The sequence below is a fragment of the Pezoporus occidentalis genome, unplaced genomic scaffold, assembly GCF_034315485.1.
Source record: "Pezoporus occidentalis ecotype Australia unplaced genomic scaffold, CSIRO_AGI_Poc_V1 ctg115, whole genome shotgun sequence".
Lineage (NCBI taxonomy): Eukaryota > Metazoa > Chordata > Aves > Psittaciformes > Psittacidae > Pezoporus > Pezoporus occidentalis.
In genome coordinates this window covers 580,114-594,976 of record NW_026912940.1, presented here as the reverse complement: position 1 = coordinate 594,976, position 14,863 = coordinate 580,114, and the positions used below count along the sequence as shown (strand labels likewise).

Below are 14,863 nucleotides of genomic sequence, written 5' to 3'. Positions count from 1 at the left end.
ACAGCACAAGTATAATCTCCCCATCTTTTTTCCTCCCTTTCATCTGAAATTAGTATCATCCAGCTGGGAGGTTTTTCTCTGTCTCTTTGGGAATGTCAAGCGTAGCTTTTATAATCATTGTCTTTCTCTGTGGAAGACAACCCTGAACCAAGATTCAGATGATGCTCCTACAACGATGCTTTCTGTGCATCAGGCTCAGAACCCCATACAGCTGAAACAGCTCAGCAAGTTCTGCTGACTCACAGTGCCACAACAAATGTGGTTTAATAACTTTACCATAGTTATCAGAAAAGTGGTAGAAGGATCCATTCAAAGGAATGCAGGGGGAAATCCAGGAAAACCTTAAACACGAAAGGGGAAAGGGGTCACTGAGCTAGGGAGCAGGCAGAGACCATTTTACATTCCAGTCATTACTTACATGAACAGTGAAGTCATCCCAAACCAAGAGTCTGTTAGAAGCATGCAGGAGTGGAATCACCTGCAAACAGCTCTCACCAGTGTTTTTTTAAAATTTATATAATTGTACTTTTTCTCCATTAGTGGTTGCTTTGAGAACTATACATGTTTATTAAATTACTATTAAATCATTTGCCATTGATATGGCAAAATGTTATAGGTTATGTTACAACCTTTATTTTTCAGACCACTTTTTATCTTATGTTCCTACATATTGCATAGTTCATTAATTAATGTCATTAGAATTGGTAAATGTATTTTGATAGCGTGATTCCTGCTGCACAACATGTCCCTGATGTTTAAACCCTTCAGGGAAGCAGGGTAACTTCAGGAAAATTTGTAACTCAAAAATGTCCAAATAGAAAACTTTATCAAACATTATCAAAATTAAGAAAGAATCTGCAACAAACTGATTTGGTTTTCGTGTTTGAAGTGTTTCATTTTGCCAGGACTGATGCTTTATTTCAGCTACTGAACTTATGGACTTATTTTAGACTTTATTAAAATTTGCATCAGTATGTTAAGCTCAACATTTGTATTTGTATCAGAACAGAGCATGGATGTATTGAAACACGACATGATTGAAGCCATCTTCCTACATTATTTTTCTGAATGATTTTTCTTTAAGAACTGTCACAGTTTCAGACCAATCTAAAATACAGTCTGCAGAGACAGATTGATTTATGAACTGTTCTCCAGATATGGGACAGCAGGTTTTCAGAGGTGTTGAGCATTCTTGGCTCCTGCAGAAATGAAGCATAGGAGCTACAAAGGAGGAATTTGCTTTGTTCAAATATAGGCAAACATGAATGATGCCTATCAGAGACCACATTCAATCTTAGGAAGGAGAATGCTGGTAAGTACCTTCATTTTAGACTGGGTTTTTGTTGTTTTCTTATTTTTTAACCCTTGAACAAGTTCAGGTGTGGGGACTGTATTTCATCTTGTGCGCCACTGTACTGCATTTTACTGCACAATATTTCTACATAAATTACAATCCTCTGTTTACATTGCAAAGCCAGTTCAGGCAATGCCAAACCTGTGACCACATGAAGCCCCAGGGTAATGTTTACCCAATTCCTGATCAGGAGCAGGCTGACTATTCCTGTAGCTTTCTGTGGCCCAATGCTGTAAGCTGCAACTACTGAGCTGTTTCATGCTAATTAAAGGGGTGAGGGTTGATTAAGATCTTGAGCCCTCCAGCAAGCAGAACTATCTTCATCTGAGCTTCAGCTACAGGTCAAAGCAGGTTTCCCTTGTTTAGCTGGAACCTCTCACACCTTGTCTTCTAACTCCTTCAACAAATACTGGGGCTCTGAGGAGGCTGGACACTTTCAGTGTGGCACCAAGCTAGTGAAATTCCATGGGAGTTCATTTTAGGATAAGATGAGGCATCTCCTAACTAACTTCATTAGTTACCGAAGTATATTTTCTCAATGAATGACTAAAAGCAGTTTTCCTAGCACCTGGCAGAAGCCATGACAGGAGCTTATGCAATGGTTGGAAAGAAGGTGAATATTTTTCACTGCATGTAGTTTAAGGTTTTTACAATTTACCTTTAGTTTTTATTCTTACAGAACAGATGTTACTATGCTGCAGATAGGCAGCAGAAGGCCGAGTCTTCCACATCAGGACAGGTCTTTCCTTTCTGCAGTCAAACTGCCAAGTTGGATCATGTGCTAACACAACACTGCTGGAATGAGGCTGTAGGCAGGAGGGAGCATGAAAAACCCTTGCATGTGTTGCACTGCAGCTTCTTCTTGGCTTTGAGGGACTCAACGAAGAGCCCTGGTGCTGCACAAGCATCTGTCATCACCAGTGAGGCACCTGAAGAGAAATGCATGAGTACCATGGTGGGCTACCATTTCCTCGGGTCTCTGCTATATCTACATCTGATTTATTACTGTGAGATTCATAAAAAGCCCAGATACGACTTATTTTCACAGTGGTTCAATAGAGGATGCATGTGACTGAAGCTGAGCTTTTCCAGTTTATTTTTTTTTTAATGTAAGTACTGGCAAAACACATTATAATCTCAGCTATTGTCTGGGAACTTCTCCAAATGTACTCTGGACCAGCAGCTTTTAAATGATAAAGCAGTGAAAGTTAGGCCTTGGGGACGAAATCTCAGTTTTGATTTTTGCATTCAAAATCACAAAGGCCAAGGGACAAACTTCAGCCAGCCACTAAAGGGTTTGTGCAAAGGCTCATGGGAGGGAGGCCCCTCTAGTGGCTGAATCAACCCAATTTAACTTCTTTTAATGACCTGTTGCCCATAGAGACTGCACAGGAGGATTGGCCTCACCAGCTGGAAATCCAAGTGTTATTTTACAGTCAACTAAATCAGACATTGCTGTTTACTGATGCAGTCTCTCCAAAACCTGCCACTTGTTCTCACCTTCTGCCATCCCTTCTTTTACAACAGGTCAAGTGCTCATGTGGCTGTGCATCAACAGGATCAGGGAGCTAGAAACTGAGCTGGACTAAAACAAACTCATAAAACTGACAACAGTATTTAGTCTTAATCCAAGCCAATTCCCCAGCCTGGATCAGCATCCTTCTTCCTACCTGTTTATAGTGGCACAAGGCAGAGGCTGGAAGAAGGCCAGGTAAAGAAAGCACCAAGCTGCCTTTTTCGGTGGCAATCCCATTTTAGAGCAGCCACAGAGGATGGTGAAAGCATGGTGTTCACCTGTGTGACTGCTCCCTTACCTAGCAACCTACACAGTTTATACTGCAGTATTTTGATTTTAGAAAGAAAATAAGGATTAGTGAGGACTGCCTGAGACTCATCAGTATTTGAGACCATGTAGAGCAGAAGAAGGAATTCAGCTAGAAGGGATTCTATGATTCTATGCCTGGCAGATGACCAGCTCTGTGTGGGCCAATGCAGTGCTGTTCAGGGATTCCTGAGCTAACTCTCACTAGCCCCAGTGGAGAGCTGCTTAGATTGCTACCTATTATACCAGTAGCACAGAAAGTTCCAATCATAAAAACAGGGTAACTATGGTGGTTTTTTTAAACTTGAAGGAAACCACCATTAGGAGAAGGTAGGTCGTACCCTATGTATGGCTCCAAAGTTTGGCTATTCTGAGCTCTGATGAATGTACATGCTGCAGGAAAGTAAGAAATGGTTTGGCTGCCAAGTCTGCTTGCTTGGCTTGCAGCACTTTGGGTACAGGCTCTGTATGAGTTTATAAGCCAAGGAAAGCATATCATCAGTGAACAAAGAATTTAAAATCACAAAAAACATGGCCAAGATGCAAAAGATGGAGAAGTACTGTGCCAATACAATAATCTCAGCAGGAGTAGATTTTTCAAACTGAATTGTTTGTTAGTCAGATCCCAAGTGTGGGTACAGACTGTGCTGCTCTACATCGCTGTAGCTCTCTGGCCTTGTACTATGGGAATAAGCTACACAGAAATAATGCTCATGCAAACTCTTTCATTACAGACACGTGGAGAGATTCACTTACCTGGTTGCTTCAGCATAGTTAAAATGATTCAAACTATTCACGCAAACAAGTCCTGAAAAACTGTTCTCTGAAGAACTCGGGTGACCGGACAGTATGTTTGGATTGGAGATTTAGATGAGGATTAGGCTGGACTGAGGTTTGCTCTACCTACAGTTTGATGCTAACAGAGTTACTCAGGTTATGGGTGCGGGGTGGGGTGGGGCGGGGTGGTACTCAGTTTTAAGAACCTATGACAATTCTGGGAGCATGCTTCCAGCAAAATCAGCCATCTTTAAAAAAATATATCATATATATTTTATCATATCATATATATGTTGTACAGCTAGAATTTTTTTTAATTATATAACTAGCTTTAACATGATGAATGTAAATTAGACTGACATGGATGTATAACTGTTATGTATAAAATGACCTGGACACTTTATACATCCACTGGTCACAATACTACTACCGCTATTATCGCGTATTTTGCTGGCTTACATGTGTCTTTGCCTCTTGCGTTAAAAACACATTATTCCAGATAACCTAAAGCACACACACTCATTCCAGTGGTCCTCCACTTCCACGAGTTGTTTGTGGCTACAGTTGAACCCTTTAAACTGCTGAAACTCAGAAAACAGGAAAGATAAAGGTCCGATGTGACTTACAGTGCTACACCATCACTTGCACTTTCTTCTCATGCCTATGCCTCTAAAGATTGAGGACCCTTTTCCTGTTTTGTTTAATGCTTCCTTAGAGTTCAGTAGAAGTTCACTGGCCACTGTGCTTTCTGATTCTGCACGGTCACATCAGGGAGACGTTGGCTTTTTCTCTCTCTGGGAAGGGCAGCAATTTTAATCTTTTCAGAAGCTACTACAGTATGTAGTTGTAAGTGCAAAAAGCAGAGACATAGAAAAGGATTTCCAAAGCCCACACCAGCACTAATCCAAAGCCAACTAACTGTAGCATATTAAAGAAACAAACAAACAAAAAAAAACCCACACAAAACAAACCAATCCATTTGATAGTATTTCCAGCACGTGAGCATGTTGTAGAAGGACAGACTGCACTTTTGCCCGCGATTCACATACTGCGTGAACTCATGCTTCATCAGCAAAGTTTAGAAATGTTTTTTCAAACAACCCCAATCCTAATGGAAAAGAGCTTCCTCTGGACAGCCAAGAGTTCTTTACAACATGGCACAGCTATCCTGTAGTTAACTGAAGATGCTACCGAGAAATAATCTAGAGGCACAGTTTGGGAAAGCCCTGCTAGGAGTTAGGTCCTGTTCCTTTTGTGCTTACAAAGCTCTCATACTTAGGAATCAGTGGTGCATTGACTTGACTCCTACTTCCTATTGCACTAGAAGCAGGAACTGGACCTCTCTTGCTCCACCAGTCACTCTCACTCTTGTCTTTTTCCCACTCAGAATGCATTTTGAAACATTATCAGTACTCAATGACCAAGAGGCTTTTTTTATTCTTGTTAAAATACCAACCTCATATCCAGAGATGAAACAATGCACAAACATCTCCTCCACACTGCAAACATTCTCTGTCCTGTAACATCCCGTTTCTACCTCCTATTACACACAGCACTTCTAAGAAAGAAGAAGGTCATACAGAGCAGAACTGGAAATTCGGGAGGCAAAGTTACAGAAAACAAGAGATAATCAGCTGTAGCATAAAAGAAAAAAAAACAAAAGCTGAGCCCCCAATTTGGTTACAGCTCCAAGCAATTACTAGACGCTCATCCTAGTTAAGTGAGATATATAGCTCATTTAAGATCACAAACTTTCAGACATTTTAAATTGCCTAGACCCTGGAAGACACCTGCAGTTGCATGGATGATAAATTCCATTAACACTTGTTTGTTGCACCACTGTGCTATTAAACTATTATCTCACATACTCAGTGCCTGGCAGTCTGTAAGTAAAACCTAGGTAATGAGAACATCAGAATGTGGAACATGTTATAATGCCATAGTGTCATTATGGAGCTGCCTGGACAGGAAGTGCTTCCCAACCATTTTTGTAACAGCTCAAGGGATGCTTCCCTAGACAGGATCACTGCACATATTGCTTGTGTTTCTGTGCATCTCTGAAGAGCCTGCTTCTGTGCATCATGTTAATATACCGCTCATACAAGAGCAGCCTTTAGAGTTGAACATGCAATTCCTATGCTGCTCTTTTGGATTTTCCCTTCTTTCAGAGGGGGAAAAAAGGTTAAAAAAAAGGACTTCTAGTGTCTGAACTGATGAAGCCTGCTTGCCTCATGCCTCAGTTTTCTGGCGTGATCTCAGAAGAAAGCTTTTTGCATGGATAGAGGTCTGTGATAACCCATGCCTATGAAGATTGTCACTGTTTAGTAAGTGGTGAGTTTACACTGCACTTCCTCTGTCCATCAAGACACTATTCCATCAGCTGACTTCCAACTGTCACAACACACATAGGAGTTCAATGTCTTAAAGAGGTCTATCCTTCTATGTAATATTCTCAAATTGTACAATAAATCCAGATACATACATACTCCCTCTTTTATTTATCTATTTGGGAAAACAACCTAAACAAATCAGACGGGAAGCAGGTTAAAAGAATGCCCTTCTTTAACCCTCAGCACTCTGTGTAGTGGTTATTTCTGCACCATTTGTACCAAGCCTATGGAGCAGGATTCTTGTTCAACATGGAGGCCTGACAGGAGAAAACAGAGGGAGAGAAACACTCTAGAATAGATGAAAGAACTCATGCCAGCATTTAGACAGAGGAGGCCTCAGGACATGCCAAGGAGCTGTCATAAAAGTATTTCAACCACTAGGCAAAGAAGAGGCTTTGTGGCAAAGGGTACCAGACATAGTGCCGAGGCAGACAAGCTCCCCAAAGAACACAGCTGCTTTGTGTTCACATTTAATGTGCTAGCTAATGCCTGCCTTGTACTGTCTTTTGATATTGTCAGATCAATAATGGGTTTATATTACTTGAAGCTGCACTCTTGAAAAGAAATTCAGTGTGACAATCCTCCCTAACAGCACAGTAATCCTAATAATATAAATTCATAAATGCATATGCCTTTTACATCATGGGGTTTATTTAAATTATTGTTGTTCACTGGGTAATGTAGATTCCTGCCCCACAATCCTGCTCTGCAACCCTGGATCCCTGATGAACAGAAAATTTTACTACAGACAGGCAACTTATCTGTCAAAAAAGCCAAAATAACTTGAAAGGCTTTCCTGACTGGAACCAGTCTTCACTAAGATGCTCTCTCTTATTTTCACATACAAAGTGCAAAGCATAGCAGCATTTCTAACGCACAGTAAATCTTCCTCAGAAACCTCCATCCTTGTTATCAAACCTCCATCATTTTTTAAATCTCAGGCATTTGCTGGAGTCATTTTACAGCTACTTGGACTACAGTTCTCTCTAGAAAGTGGTTTCATAAACAAGAGAAGAAGTTAGCCCAGATGTCTTGGTAAAATTGATAGTGGTATCAGGTGAAATTTTGGCTACTCTGCAATAAAGCAAGAAGCTGCCAGAGGGACTGAACACAAATTGTAGGACCTCTTCTGAAGATGATGAGGCCTGGATCAGGGTGAGGGAGAATGAGAATGTGGGTCCTGTCAAAGGATTTCACCTACTCAATTTTAAGAGAATTCAAAGCTGAATAAATCTTTGTTCACAGAATCACTGAATCACAGAATACAAGTTTGGATGGACCTTAAGGGGCATATGGTCCAGCCTTTCATAGCAAAATCACAACTTAGACAAGATGTCCCAGCACCCTGTCCATCTGGATCCTAAAAGTATCTGATGTTGGGCAATCCACCACTTCCCTGGGAGATTATTCCAATGGCTGATTGTTCTAATTGTGAAAAATTTTCTTCTTGTGTCCAACTGGTGTCTCCCCATCAGTAACTTGTGCCCATCACCCCTCAACTTTTCCATGTGACTCCTCGTAAAAAGGGAGTTTCCATCTTCTTTGCAGCCACCCTTTAAATACAGGAACACTGTGATAAGGTCTCCCCTGAACCTTCTTTTTTCAAGGCTGAACAAGCCCAGCTCTCTTAGCCTTTCCTCGTATGACAGGCTTCTAAGTCCTCTGACCACCTCTGTGGCCCTTCTCTGGACCCTCTCCAGCCTGTCCACATCTTTTTTGTATAGTGGAGACCAAAACTGAACACAGTACTCCAGGTGTGACCTGACAAGCAGTGAGTAGAATGACGACTTCTTTATCTCTGATGATGATGCCCTTATTCATGTAGCCCAGCATCCTATTGGCTTTCTTCAGCACGGCAGCACACTGTTCACTCATATTGACCTTGTTGTCCACCAGGGCCCCCAGGTTCTTTTCCCAGCCTTTTCTGCACTCTTGGATTGTGTTTACCCAGGTGCAAGACCTTACATTTCTCCTCGTTTAACTTCATAATATTCTTGTTAGCCCACTCATCCAGCCTATCCAGGTCACCTTGCAGGGTGGTTCTCTCTTCAAAAGTGCTCAATTCCCCACTCAGATTGGAATCATCAGCAAACTTGGTCAGGATACACTTGATCCCATCTTCCAGATTGTTTTTGAAGATATTAAACAGTGTTGGACCCAAAATTCATCTCTGGGGGACCCCACTAGTGACAGGTTGCCAGTTTGAAAAATGGGCTATTTACCGCCACCCTCTGGGTATGGCCTGTCAGGCAGTTTCCTACCCATGGCACAGACCACTTGTCTAGACTGCAACACACCAGTTTAGGAGGAGGCTGTGGAAAATCGTATTGAGTGCCCTGGAGAAATCCAGGTAGACTATGTTCACCGCTCACCAGTAGTAGATTTGCAGTCTATGCCTACTTCTGGCTGCACCCTCCCCTCTAACTGGCAAAATGGAGTAAAATATTATAATCTTCACTTGCCACCAACGACAATAGTCCCAAATGACACTGGTTACCATCACTCTTATGTTCTCCACACAGCTAGGGAAAGGAGACCTTTCAGGACTCAGAGACTTCCCTACAGTGACAAAACTCTTATGTTGCTGGCTACTGGTGCTTTGGGGGTCACATTTGTGCAGATTTCCAGAAAAATGGCATTTACACCTTATGTTCTTCTGTCCTTTCTGATCTCCCCAGGTCAGTGTGGCTGTTCTCACCCACCAGCCCAATGCTACTGACCAAGACTCTAAGCATTTTCACTGTGTGAAGCCACTCCAGACAAGTATCAGCCTGCCTGATTTTACTTTCATCCTCCACCTCTATGGTGTTTATCAAACATATCAAGGTAAAGATTTTCCACTGCTCAGGAGGCTGTTTTGCCAGAGCACTAATCACTCCACAGATGTGCAACAACCTGAGAATTACACTGTTTAGTGAAATGAGACACATTCAACGAGATGCTAATTGAGGCTAGATACTTTTTATGTGGAGAAGGTGTTGGTTTGGGTGCACTTAAACTTGTTATAGTCTCACACCAGCATATTTCTTTACCTTCTAAGTATTGCCATTATCATAATATTACCATGTGTATATTTACATTCTGTTGGTGAAAGGCAAAGAGAACATACATTTGTGTGGAAAAGCAGACATACTGTGTGTAAGAATGCCAACAAATGGGGTAGTAAATGTGCTATGATAGAGATATTTAAATATTCACCTGGTGCTTTATGATAGAGAATGATGTAGGCATTACTGCCTGAAATTTCACTTCATACAGGTGTCATAAGAGCAGAAGCTTATGAACTGCACAGTAAGGAACTAACATGTAATACCTTTTGGTTTAAAGATTTGCAAATGCTGCTTAATGTGCTTTTGTTCAATGAAATGCAAGTACTCTGCAATAACTTAATTAAATTCTCAATTTGAGAGTAACCATCAAGTGCTGTTAACATTTCCATTCACATGCCTGAGTCATTCTGGGTCTCTATGCTGATTTCTGGTACAGACCTCCAGCTTGGGCTTCAGAAAAAGTCAAATTCAGTTAAAGGTCTAGGTGAGTACTCAAAAGCTTCACAACCACAATGAACCGGATTTTATCTTCCACTAAAGCCTGTAGCAACAGCAGCCCTCCATACAGAAGAGGATAATTTACTTCCTGTTGATGGACTTTATATGAAAGGCCCCCCCTCCCCAGATGCTGGCTTTCCAGTTGAGCGGACAGCTCTGAGAGTGCACTTGAGTGAGTAACGAGGTGCTCTCCAGGTCTGACACTAGGATTAACCATCAGGCACTTCTGTCATTCAGGCTACCTCTGACAATGATTTTCCATTGCCTCAGACAAATCTGTTATTCATCCAGGCTTAGATTTTCTTCCTGTAGGAACTATGAAGGATTACTAAAGTGCCCATAAACCAAGAGAACTGTAAGGGATACCTGCTGTATCAGACATGCAGCTCAACAGGCAACTAAAACCATGGAGTTTATTACTAGAAGTGCATAACCTACCAGTTTTGGTTAGACTAAATAAATACCATCAATAAGTAAGCCTGACTGTGACATTCTGAGGCCCCAGTCACTCTCAAGTGCCCAACACAATCATTTCCATTATTTCCATGCAAAACCCAAATTATGGGGTCTAAGAATAAACAAAGAGTATGTAGAACAGTTCTGAAAATAAAACCACGTAAGATGCTAAGACAAACTGGTGTGCAAAATGTTCAAGCAATAAAATATTCTGAAGTGGCTAAATATAAGGTGATTGAAGTATTCTATGGAATGAGAAACAATAAAGGTTTTAAGAACAGAATGAATTTACATGATAGTAAAGGAAATGATTGATGCTTCTGCAGGAATGTGGGAGTTTCTGTAGGAAAGTACAAGTTAGAACATACACGAACATTTCTGTGACTAAGAACCTCACATTGGTTGGATGGATGTCTTACATGTATGCCTCTTGCAGTACATTTTAGAAGTTAGTAACTGTGTGCTAATTCCTACTCTCTAACAGGACACAGAGAAGAGGTTCCTAAAAGAAGTCAGACACACACATACACAAGCACTGTTTTTTTGTTGGTTTTTTTTTTTTAATGAAAGCTTAGAGTCAGCAAATCTCAGACAATATTCTACCAACCCCAAACTTCCATCATGATCTGTGCAGAAAAGCTGGGATCCTTTTGAATGTGGGAAAAGGCCGAATCTGAAGTGTGTTCTTTCTGTGTTTGCTTAGTAAAAGAAAGTTATGCTTCAGGAAAGTCTAAATATAGATATTCCCTGCTGCACACAGTTCACAGTCTAAACAAGACAGGCACAGCCTGGGAACTGGGCATCTCAGAAGAGACTATAACTAAATCTCTTTAAAGTCATTCTATGGTAATACTGACTTGTTTCACAAAGGCACCACAGTAGGAAAGATAGATTAATAGAAATTAACTCTAGCAAGTGACCGTCAGCGAGGATTTTTTTCAATGTATTTTTCTGCTGATGGTTTTTGAAAAGCAACCCTTTCAGGCCAGCTGAGCAAAGACAGCATTTTTAGCCTGCAGACCAAATATGAATCTTTTTAACATGGGTGATTTTTCAGTTAACTTGTTTACATGAACAAATGTGTCGGCAGCAGTGAACTCAGCATGGAATTCACTAACTGTTCCCTTCTGGCAGTAAGAGTAGCCTTTAGCTGAAATCATGGAAAAGCAGGTTTCTCAGAAGTTAAATGGCAGCTTTGGAAGTGATTTTTTGTTATACACTATTTGTGGAGATGTAGTTTAAATCCATAAACTCTAATGAATAACACTTTTGATGAAATGCGGTTTATAACTGAAAACTGCTTTGACCAAAATTCTGCAGGATAGTTCTCTTTCCTTCTAGATCAGTCAATCCTGGGTCCCATTGCCAGACCTGTGAGATCGATACTGCATTGCTTTTGCATAAATTGTATTTGTCTTCTCTTTAAATAAATGCCAAGGAGAGTATTATTCAGTCACCTATCACCTCTGCTGGTATTTTTTTAGTATCTTTTCCCAGTTCTTGCTAAACTTTGAAGCCACTTTGTAATTGACTGAAAACAGAAGGTAAACCCGAAGATTTTATTTCTTTCCTCCCTCCCAGAATTATTTTGACTGCAGACAATGTAGACATGAAGCTTATATTCAGTGGTAGCAAATGAACAAGGAGTACCACTGTAATGAAATCTAAAAGTTCAGTCTAAAATCCCTTCTTCATTAAACACCCAGTTCTTTAGAAGCACTCTGACAAAGGATAATAGTGTGTAATTCTAGCTTTGGCAGATGTCTACTGTGGATGTTTGGGAGACTTAGCTAGCTATTCCATTTGTAAATATCAAAAAGCTTGTTGGAAAGATGGTAAATATTTCTAGAACTAAGAACAAAGTATGGCTGATACTCAGAAAACCTGGGTAATAAGACTGCCTGAAGCTTCACTCAGATGTGGCTGCTGCTAAGAAACAATGGCTAGAGTAGAATTTCAGGAACAAAGTATTAAAGATCAAGGTAATTTAAGGTCCCAACATTTCAATGTATAAGAAGCAAGTCGAAGGAAGAAAAGATCACCATGGATTACACACAGCTCACTCCACTATTTCAATGCAAAATTAGAAGAAATAAAAAAAAAAAAAAAATCAGAAGAGTATTGCCTTACTTTGAGAAGAAACAAAAGATATAAAACACAAAGTAAGGATTCATAAAGTATATGAAATTGAAGCTGAGGTAAACTAATGTTTCTGACTCACAACAAAGGATAATATAATAAACCAATCAAAGCAACCACAACAGGATACTGGTAAACTCACTGCAACTACATCTAATAAACAAAATCACTACAAGCTGCAAAAACACTGGGTATTCATTCACTCACTGATAAAAATTCACATGAGCACTATAAACACTATTCTAAGAAAAAACCACCTAAAGGCATTCCCTTTTCCCAATATGCCTCCACAGTTTTTCAGGTGTGTTACTTACGATTCGCAGAACTCTGCCCTTCTGTATTTCTTTATAAACACAGTACTAACTCTTCTTGTAACACACAGGGGAGTGTGTTGCCCATCTGGAGCTAAGGGCAGATGTCATGTTAGGCTTGGGTTTTCATGTGTTCTTTTCTTCCCATTAAAGCAGTGGTACTTCAGTTTGCTCTTCTGTGCTCTACCTTTTGAGTAGAAGGAAAAGATTGGAGCCTACTAGGGTCTGAAGAAAGTCTTCCTTTCTGTCAGTTGTCCCCTCCCTCCATAAGCCAGCATGTGAGCATTTTCAACGAGCTCTGTGCTTCATCCCTTACTCTTCAGCAGCTTAGCCCTGCCCTGAAACTAGTCTAACCTCTTGGCTTAAGGTTAGGTATGATCCTTATAGGACCAGCACATGAGCTTATGCCCCTTCTCCTCCTTTATGGCAGTTTTCTCTTTGGAATCCCAACACATATGGACTGTGTAGGGACCCCAGATCTCCAGCCAAGAGTTTGTCTTAGAGGTAGAATTAAGAAGGAAAAAATCCAGGAATGTGGTGTTCTTGATGAATCAAAAATCAGTGTCCTACAAAGCGGAAGGCTGATCCCATCTTGAGAGAAACGTTTCTGTAACTAGATTCTGAGTTACTTATCAATACCGAGAACCTACCTATGACTACGTTAAATCTTTATCTACCTAAAGAATGCATGGTGCATTTTGTCCTTTGGCTCCTGTCTTCCATTTGTAAGCCAAACTAATTGGGGGGGGCGGTACTTATCTCAGGTTTTCTACCTTTGCTTTCTATTCTGGCCAAAATCTAAGCCTAGAGAAGACCCTCCTTTAATACTAAGTTATGAGAACTTTGCTTCATGCAGAGATTACAACTAGCCTTCTGTTTCCAATTATCAGTCCCCATTTGTCCTATGCACTTTATCAGGATCCCTCAGCTGGGATATCTGCAGTGTCCCTTCTTATTCTGTGCCAAAGGTTAAACATAACACTGAATTTATGCAAACTGAGATCTAGCCCAAACATATTACACATCAACCTTTCTGGTCTTATGCCTTAGCTTTCAAAGGCAGTTTGCGTTTGCTATAGTAACTCCACAAATATTTTCTCTCTTTCTCTTCATAACCGTCATTTCAGGCCTATGGTTAACACAGAAGAAAAGGCTCACAAACCAAGCAGGTTAAACCCTGAACTATCATCCCTTTACAGCTCTCCAGGGAACAGACTTGTTAAGTAGGAAGAAGCCCCACTTTTCACTCCTTTTTCTTCAGAATCTTAACTGTGAGCTTTACATTTAGTATGTGCATCTACTATTAACACAGCCACACATTAATTCTGACTGAAACCCTTCTCTTTGACACAAAGGTTGGTATTCTAAATTAAATAGACTTTTTACAGTAGCTATTCCATTTCCCATCATTATCTCTAACCCCAGTATAAGAAAATGCAATAAAACCATACTTGAGTAGAAGGCTTGCCAACTATACAGGAGCTATATTCACTTTTAGATCATCTGCAATCTCATCACCTGTAAGAAGCGAAAGAATGGCATTTAGTTGAGAGCAGTGTACCAGGGATAATTCATAGAATCATAAATAATTAGGGCTGGAACGGACCTTAAGTAATTAGCTGTATGTAGTTATTCACACCTACATCCTTCATCAGAACTGTACTACCAGTTTATGTAAACTCCATAAAAGATGATGAAATCCTTACTTAAGGGCAAAACTGGACTGGGAATCGGGCCTGTGAAAGGTTCGCTTTGCCTGTGGTGTTGAGCACCATCTAGTGTCCTCACAGTGGCAAAGGAGATACAATTCTTTGAGCCTCTAGTTGAACGAGCGTGAAACCAAACCAACCCCAAACAAACAAAGTAAAGCAGTATCGCTTAAAGAGAAGTTCCTCTGTGCCAGGGAACTTATTTCCGAATGTGAGCTCTCAACAGTTTTGAGTTGGGTTTTGTTTTTTTTCCCCATGACGCAGCACTGTGCATGTAAGTCATTATTTGTCCTGAACATAACCCAAAACACTAGTTTCTTACATTTTTCATTGAAACACCAAACATAGTAGGATAAG

At 40.5% G+C, this 14,863-nt stretch overlaps 1 long non-coding RNA gene across 1 annotated transcript; it reads right to left on the bottom strand.

The window, feature by feature from the left end:
* Positions 1 to 1,336: 1,336 nt before the first annotated feature.
* LOC134173849 (uncharacterized) lies at positions 1,337 to 14,511 on the bottom strand. Its single transcript, XR_009968415.1, has 2 exons — positions 14,249 to 14,511; positions 1,337 to 2,283 (listed from the first exon to the last, which is right to left on the bottom strand). It is a non-coding gene; the product is annotated as an uncharacterized LOC134173849 (long non-coding RNA).
* Between the last annotated feature and the right edge of the window lie 352 nt (positions 14,512 to 14,863).